Below are 9222 nucleotides of genomic sequence, written 5' to 3'. Positions count from 1 at the left end.
TTTTGGGTCATTTCCATTTCTACCTCATGATTTTGTGAAAGTATATAACCTATTTGATTCAAACAATTAGATAAGACAAGAAACAAAAAAAAAATCAATTAGGAAAAGAAAAAAAAAAGGAGAGTAGATATGTACCTTAAAAAGCTTGAAAATCTAGCATCTATGTGGAGGGTTGGCCCTTAGGCTAATTTATATAAGAAAAATAGTGATGATGATTTAAAGCATTTATTTTGGTGATAGTCGAATTTATTTCCCCTTTTTCTTGTCAACCCTTTTGTTTGTTGACAATAAATTGTCAATATTGTTTTATTGAGTTATTAGTGTTAAACTAAGCAATGTTATTAAAATCGAACTGATCATTGAATTGATTTTGGCAGTGATATGATGGTTTAGTGATCAAACCAAAAGATCACTTATCAAACTACTTAAACTAATCTATATTAAAAATATTAAAAAAATAATATAATTAATATAATTTAAGATATTCTAAACATTATTATCATACTAAATGATAAATATTACATGTTCGAACTTCAAGTTTAAAATCACAATACCAAAATAACACAATTTCATACTTCAAATTCAAAAACATTGTCATTATAACAATTAAACTAAGGTTCAAAATAACCTAGTTCTTAATAACAAAGTTCATAAACAATTAAATTAAAGTCAATGACACAACTTCATATATAAATTTAAAATTTGAAAAATAAATAGCTTCAACATCCAAAATTTAGGGTGAAAGTTACTTTTAGTTCCTCTAAAAATTTTCAAATTCGCTTTTGGCCCTCCATTTTTTTTTGTATTAAGTTGGTCCTTCTAAAATTATAACATGCTAAGGCCAATCCTTTTTGTATCCCAATCAATAAGGATATTCTACATGGCAAATAAAAGTTATTTTTAGTCCCTCTAAAAACTTTCAAATTCACTTTTAGTCCTCCATATTTTTTGTATTAAATTAGGCCTTGTAAAAGTAGAACAAGTTAACTCTAGTCCTTGAAAGATGTTAATTTCATCTTACTTAGGTTGGATAATAAATATAATTAGATCTTTTTTATTGTATTTATTATTATAGTGGTTATATATTCATGAGTTATTATCATGGTGAAAATCATCTACTAGTAAAACATATTTTTGGTTATGTCTAATCAAGGAGCATATTTTTTGTTATGTTTACTATTAGTGGAAATCTTATTTTTGACGAAGCATTAAAATGATCTAATTATATCTACTATCCAATCTTTCAAGAAAAAAGATTAAAACAAAATGGAATTAGCATCTCTCAAGAACCAAATTTAGCTTGTTCTACTTTTAGATAAACTAATTTAATACAACAAAAAAAATTGGAAAATAAAAAATGAATTTGAAAAATCTACCAATTGACACAAAGAAATTGAGATTTAAGTTATGAAATTAATGTAAACCATGTTTTGACTCCCCTTAGTTTAATCATAAAAGTGATGATAGATTCTTATTTCTCTAATTTAATTTGTTATTGCTTTACAACCTTCAATTGTCCGCTGCATAACATTTTTCAAGTTGTCAATCAGTAGTTTATACTTTAGTCTTATATCTTAATTTTAAGACTTATTTTGTTCTTTAAGATTCATTTTAGTCTTTCATCCTTTAAATTTGGGACAATTTGGTCCTTCTAAAATAGTTATCAGGTTATCATCTATTAATAATTATTCAATTATATATGTGTGTGTATGTATGTATGTATGTATAAAGGAGGGATCTATTTACTTCAAGAGTAAGTCTACCTAGACTTACTCTACTCAATAACTCATGTTCAACATCAAATTTCAATGATCTAATCGTTGAATTAAAAGTTCTTAATGCATAGATCAAGTTTGTAATTTTTTTTAAAAAATTTGAATACTATTTGATACTCCATTTAATTAATTCAAATTGACGGATAATCATAAAAGTATCTTATGTGTTGGTTTTAATTAATGAAGAAGAGTATCAAATAGTTTTCAAATTTTTAAAAATTTTGCATGCTTGATGTGCATTAAGAACTTTTAATTTAATGATTGCATCATTAAAATTTAATGTAAAATATAAGTTATTGAGTGAAATAAGTCTAAATAGACTTACTCTTGAAATAAGTGAATCTCTTCTTATATATATATTGGTATAGACCATAAGTATCTCTTCCGATGCATAATTCTAGATTAAGACAAGTAGGGACACTTTGGGTAACAAAGTTCTTCCGTCGAGTATTTAGCATAATTGCAATCAAACACTCGAACTCAAAATCATTTATTAAGATGGAACAATCATATATCAATTGATCTACATGATAATATTTATTATATATAACAAAACTTTAAAATAAATTATGTATGAAAATAAATTATATTTGAATGAATAAATTATATTTAAAATTTAAATAAATAGATATTTTTAAATATATAATTATATTTTAGATTTAAGATAAATAATTTATATTGTAGCACATTATTATTTTTTATTTTTATAATTTATTTTAAAATATTAAAATTTAATTCATAAATAATTCTAATAAATAAAAACTGAATTAGATATGAAATTAAAAAAATTCCTAAAAATCCTCTAGTTAAAGAAAAATTTCTAAAAACATTCTCATATACAAGATCATAGTTCATATTTTATATGTAGAGTTTGATCATTAAATTTTATAATAATTATTTTTATTTAATGATATTTTATATATTTAAATTCTAATTAAAAGCCATACATTTAATAAATTTTTTAATTAAATTAATAGATATATTATATTTAATACTCCCTCCATTCCTTTTTATTTGTCAGATTTTTAGTTAAATTTTGTTTCTATTTACATATCATTTTTAAATTTTAAAACAACATTAATTTTCATGTTATCACTTATATTATTATATCTCACCCAACTTTTAATTAATTTACATATGATAACTAATATGTATTTAGTGTAAAGCAAAAATTGAAAGAAGGTATAATAGGAAATATTAAAATCATTTTATGAAAAACAGGAAAATTTATTATGTTTCTTAATTTCTATAAAACAACCTTAAATGACTATTATAAAGGAACGAATGTAGTATTTTTTTAAATAAAATATTTATTTATATAATTTTAAAAACAATAAATTAATACCATTAAGTTTAACATTAATATCTATGTAATAAATAATATTTATGTGAGCATTTATTATTCATTAAATGTATGTATGTTTATTAAATTTGGTTCATTCAATATTTTTATTATTATTAAAGATAGGAAAGATTATAAAGATGGTCATTCAATAACTATTCTACTATTTAACGATACTTTTTCTATCTTTTAATAAATGTGGTCTTAAATTTTTTACATAAATCAATAAAAAAATAGGCTTAATTACATTTTTGATCCCTCAAGTATTGTAATTGTGCAATTTTAATCCCCAAAGTTTTAATTGAGTAATTTTAGTCCTTAAAGGATTACAATTGTTTGATTTTGGTCCTTCAATTTTTAATTGAACAATTTTAGTCCCTCAAATATCATAATGGTGGGATTTTAGTCTCTCCCATTAAAAATTTAATAATTTTAATATATATATATATGTATATACATATATATAATGTTTTAAAATTATACAACTATTTGTCTAATCAAGTTAACACATAATATAATTTTATTCAATGTATCAAATGATATATATTTATTTTTAATAAATAAATGAAATTTATATATTATTATTTTTATAATATTATTGATAAATTAATATCAATAATATTATTAGTATATTTATAGATAAACTAATAATTTGATAAATATAATTTATTATATATTAATATACTTTTACAAAAATATAAGTATATTAATTAGAAATATACATATCTTTTCTCATATATTTATATTTTTGTAAAAATATATTAATATATACTAAGTCATATTTATCAAATTATTAGTTTATCTATAAATATACTAAAAGTATTATTGATATTAATTTATCAACAATATTAAAATACTAATAATATATAAATTTTATTTATTCAGTAATAATAAATATATATCATTTGATATATTAACAAAAATTATAATATACGTTAACTTGAATAGACGAATAATTGTATAATTTTAAAATATCGTATATATATATATATATATATATATATATATATATATGTATGTATGTATGTATATTAAAATTATTAAATTTTTAATGGAAGAGACTAAAATTACACAATTACAATATTTTAGGGACTAAAATTATCCAATTAAAATTTTGAGGGATCAAAAATGTAATTAAGCCAAAATAGGCTTAATTGCATTTTTGAATAAATTAATGCTAAAAAATAATAAATAAATTAATGAGAATAATAATTTACAAAATTAACTTTATTAATAATGTTTTGAATTCAAAACGATGCATCACATCAACAACTTTATAAAAAAACTGTTATTAAGAATATACGTGGAAGAAAGACGATTATTGTTACATTAAAAACTGTTATAAAAGGAAGAAATATAGAGAGAACAAATAAGACAATGTGAGATAGAGAAAAGATTCTGATTGATGTATTATCTTTGGGAGATGAGTAACCTATTTATAAGTACATGTGGTAACTGAACAATTACACAATAAAGGGAATAATACATAACGGAAATATAAATGGTAATGATTGATAATGAATATTGGCATCCACTAATTAAGCCACTAATTATTATTCATAACACTCCCCCTTGGATGTCCAATATTTAGAATGTGCCTCGTTAAAACCTTACTAGGAAAAACCCTGTGGGATAAAAACCTAGTGAAGGAAAAAGAGTACATCATTCATAAATATTTATTTCTCCCCCTCATGCATACAATCTTTAAGACGACGGAGTCCAATCTTTTGTATCAACTGTTCAAAAACTTTTCTTGGAAGTGACTTTGTAAAGAGATCTGCTAGGTTGTCACTTGAGCGGACTTGTTGAACATTTATATCACCATTCCTTTGAAGATCATGAGTAAAAAAGAATTTTGGTAGAATATGTTTTGTTCTATCTCCCTTTATGTATCCATATTTCAATTGTGCAATACATGCAGCATTATCTTCATATATAACTATCGATATCATTTTTCCAGAAGATAAACCACAAGTTTCTCGTATGTGTTGAATCACAGATCTTAGCCAAACACATTCACGACTTGCCTCATGTAATGCTAAAATTTCAACATGATTAGATGAAGTGGTTGATATGGTTTGTTTTACAGATCGCCATGAAATGGTTGTACCACCACTTGTGAACAAATATCCTGTTTGTGATTTACCATTATGAGGATCTGACAAATAACCTGCGTCTGCATAACCATTTAGTTCTGGTTTGGAAAAATTTGAACATAATAACCCCATATCCATTGTACCTCTAAGATAACGAAGTATTTGTTTAACTCCGTTCCAATGTCTTCGTGTTGGTGAAGAACTATATCTTGCTAACAAATTAACAGCAAATGCTATATCGGGTCGTGTATAATTAGCAAGGTACATTAGTGCTCCTATAGCACTAAGATATGGTACTTCAGGACCAAGTATTTCTTCATCCTTTTCTTGGGGTCTAAATGGATCTTTATTAACATCTAAAGATCTTACAACCATGGGAGTGCACAATGGATGTGATTTGTCCATATAAAACCTTTTAAGCACCTTTGTTATATAAGCTTCTTGATGCACAAGAATTCCATTTTCTAAGTATTCAACTTGCAATCCTAGACAAAACTTTGTCCTTCCTAGATCCTTCATTTCAAATTCTTTCTTTAAGCAATCTATTGCTTTTGAAAGCTCTTCAGGAGTTCCAATAATGTTTATGTCATCTACATAAACTACAATTAGGGAAAATCCATTTTGAGATCTTTTAATAAATATACACGGACAAATTGGATCATTTTTATATCCTTCTTGTAACAAGTATTCACTTAGTCGATTATACCACATATGACCTGATTGCTTTAGCCCATATAGGGACTTATTTAATTTAATCGAATAATCTTCTCTAGAAATTGCATCGTCAGGCAAATTAAATCCTTCTGGGAGTTTCATATAAATGTCAGCATCCAGAGAGCCATATAAATATGCTGTAACTACATCCATTAGATGTAAATTAAGTTTTTCATGTACAACCAAACTAATTAAATATCGAAAAGTGTTTGCATCCACTACAGGTGAATATGTCTCTTCAAAATCAATACCCGGTCTTTGTGAAAAACCTTGAGCAACTAGTCTTGCTTTGCATCTCACAATTTCACCATTTTCATTTCGTTTTCGCACAAAAACCCATTTGTATCCAATTGGTTTTACACCTTTTGGTGTACGTAGTACCGGTCCAAAAACTTTTCGTTTAGCAAGTGAGTCTAATTCTGCCTCAATTGCATCTTTCCATTTTGGCCAATCATTTCTTTGTCGACAATCGTTGATGGACTTTGGTTCTTGATCCTCAATATCATTTATTTCATTTAGCGTTATATTATATGCAAACACGTCATCAATATTGACATTGTTTCGATTCCATCGTATTCCATTCATGACATAATTTATTGAGATCTCCTCATTTTCAATAATTTCAGGTACCTGAGTTTCTTCTGGAACTGGAATATGAGTTATGTCAGAGGAATCTTTTTGAGTTTTTACATCCTCAATTTGGTCATTTTGCTCTTTAGCTCCCTTTTTTATTCGATGATTTTTATCCTTGGAACCAATTGGTCTACCACGCTTCAGGCGTATTTGTGACTCGTTATTAAATTGTCCAATAGGGATTTCGAATCTTATTGGAGCATTAGCCGCTGGTACATATGACTCAGTCACCCTTTTTAGATCTGTGAATACATTTGGTAATTGATTGGATAGATTTTGTAAATGAATTATCTTTTGAACTTCTACGAGGATCAAGATGAGATAGTGATAATTCATTCCAACTAATATCTTTTTCCAACTATTTTTGTTCTCCCCCTAATGTTTGGGAAAATCAACTCATTAAAATGGTAATCGGCAAACCTAGCCGTAAATAAATCGCCTGTTAATGGTTCAAGATATTTTATTATAGATGGGGATTCATACCCAACATATATTCCCAACCTTCTTTGAGGACCCATTTTGGTTCTTTGAGGAGGGGCAATTGGAACATATACAGCACACCCAAAGATTCTCAAATGCGAAATATTAGGTTGCTCACCAAAAACCAACTGTAAAGGAGAGAATTTGTGATAACTTGTTGGCCTGATGCGAATTAATATTGCGGCATGTAAGATTGCATGCCCCCAAGTTGACATTGGAAGTTTTGATCTCATGAGTAATGGTCTTGCAATTAGTTTTAAACGTTTGATAAATGATTCTGCAAGTCCATTTTGTGTATGAACATGTGCTACCGGATGTTCAATATCAATTTCAATGGATATACAATACTCATTAAAAGCATGATATGTGAATTCACCAGCATTATCCAAACGAATTTTCTTAATTGGATAATCAAGAAAATGAGCTCTTAATCTAATTAGTTGAGCTAATAATCTCGCAAACGCCTGGTTGCGAGTTGATAATAAACAAACATGTGACCATCTTGTTGATGCATCAATTAAAACCATAAAATATCTAAATGGTCCACATGGGAGGTGTATTGGTCCACAAATATCACCTTGTATTCGTTCTAAAAATAAGATAGATTCATGCCCAATTTTTGCTGGTGATGGTCTAATTATTAACTTTCCTTGGGAACAAGCGGTAAATGAAAAAATATTTGATTGAAGAATCTCCCGGCTCTTCAATAAATGTCCGCATGAATTTTCAATTATTTTTCGCATCATGATAGTCACAGGGTGACCCAATCGATCATGCCAAACCTCAAATTTATTTTGATTTGTAAACTTCTGGTTTACAATAGTATTTGTTTCAACTGTATTAACATACGTGCAATACAGTCCATAAGAGAAAGCATGTAATTTTTCTAATACTTCCTTTTTCCAATACTCATTTAAACGAATATCCTTGAAACATATAATGCATTTTTAATATGCAACTTTGTTTCTTTCAGTAATAATATATTAGCTCTTCCGGAGCCTTCAATTATATTTGTAGTATCATATAACATTAATTTCTCGCATTATTGAATATGAGAAGATAAAAATTAATACATTAGAACATTCACTTCAGGGAATGAAATAATGTTAGTTAAAATAGTCTCTTGCATAAAAAAAATCTCAATATTTTATTTTAGTCTTCAAGAGACAATAAACATACTAAAGATATTTCTTTATAAAAAAAAATAAGTGAGTTTTTCTCATTATACTTCAAAAAAAATCATCTAATAAAAATATATTTATGTCATTGTTAGGTTGACTTTAAGGAGAAAAAAAAATAATGCTAAAAATTAGGGAAATTATTCTCCTTATAAATGTTGTATCGAAAAAATAAACATTGATCATAATTTCATTAAATTCTATATTTTTATACAAATCATAATCAAATTATAATTCAATAATGTAACACATGAGTTCAATTACATGACAAGTTGCTTATTTCAATCAATTTAATCATGAAGAATATCAAATTACAGATGTAGGAAAACTCATAATTTTTTCAAGAAATCACACAAAACCTAAATAGGCTTGAGGACACGCTTTGTTAGTCATATTTTTTATAAGTGTCTCAAATATCATTCAACATTATAATTATGACATTTACAAAATTATTTCACTTCCGGTGATGACCTCATTTATATCAAAGGATCAAATACAATATAATATATTTATATCAAAATTTTCACTTCTGGTGAAATTTATTTTATTTTTCTCTTTTCATATTATTTTCTCACTTTCGGTGAGGAAAATATTCTTTTATTTTCATTGTCGTACAATTATCTCACTTACACTGAGAAAATATCCTTTTATTTTCATTGTTGCATAATTATCTTACTTCCGGTGAGAAAATATTCTGTTATTTTCATTGTCGTACAATTATCTCACTTCCGGTGAGAAAATATCCTTTAATTTTTCATTTTTGCATAATTATCTCACTTCCGGTGAGAAAAAAAAATGCTTAAAATTTCTTAATTTGACAATGTCTTCTGGATCATTGCAAAATCGTTATATGTATATATATATATATAACATTCATGGAGAATTATAAAATTTTACAACACATATCATTCACGGAGAATCATTCAATTTAGAAAAATAATAATAATAAATTAAAAGAGATTGAATATTCTCTTTTGATAGCATCTTCTAGACATATTTCAAGG

Source organism: Cajanus cajan, chromosome 7 (assembly GCF_000230855.2).
Source record: "Cajanus cajan strain Asha chromosome 7, NIPB_CcT2T_4, whole genome shotgun sequence".
Lineage (NCBI taxonomy): Eukaryota > Viridiplantae > Streptophyta > Magnoliopsida > Fabales > Fabaceae > Cajanus > Cajanus cajan.
The sequence above is the reverse complement of the archived record's forward strand: the minus strand, read 5'-3'. Positions refer to the sequence as shown.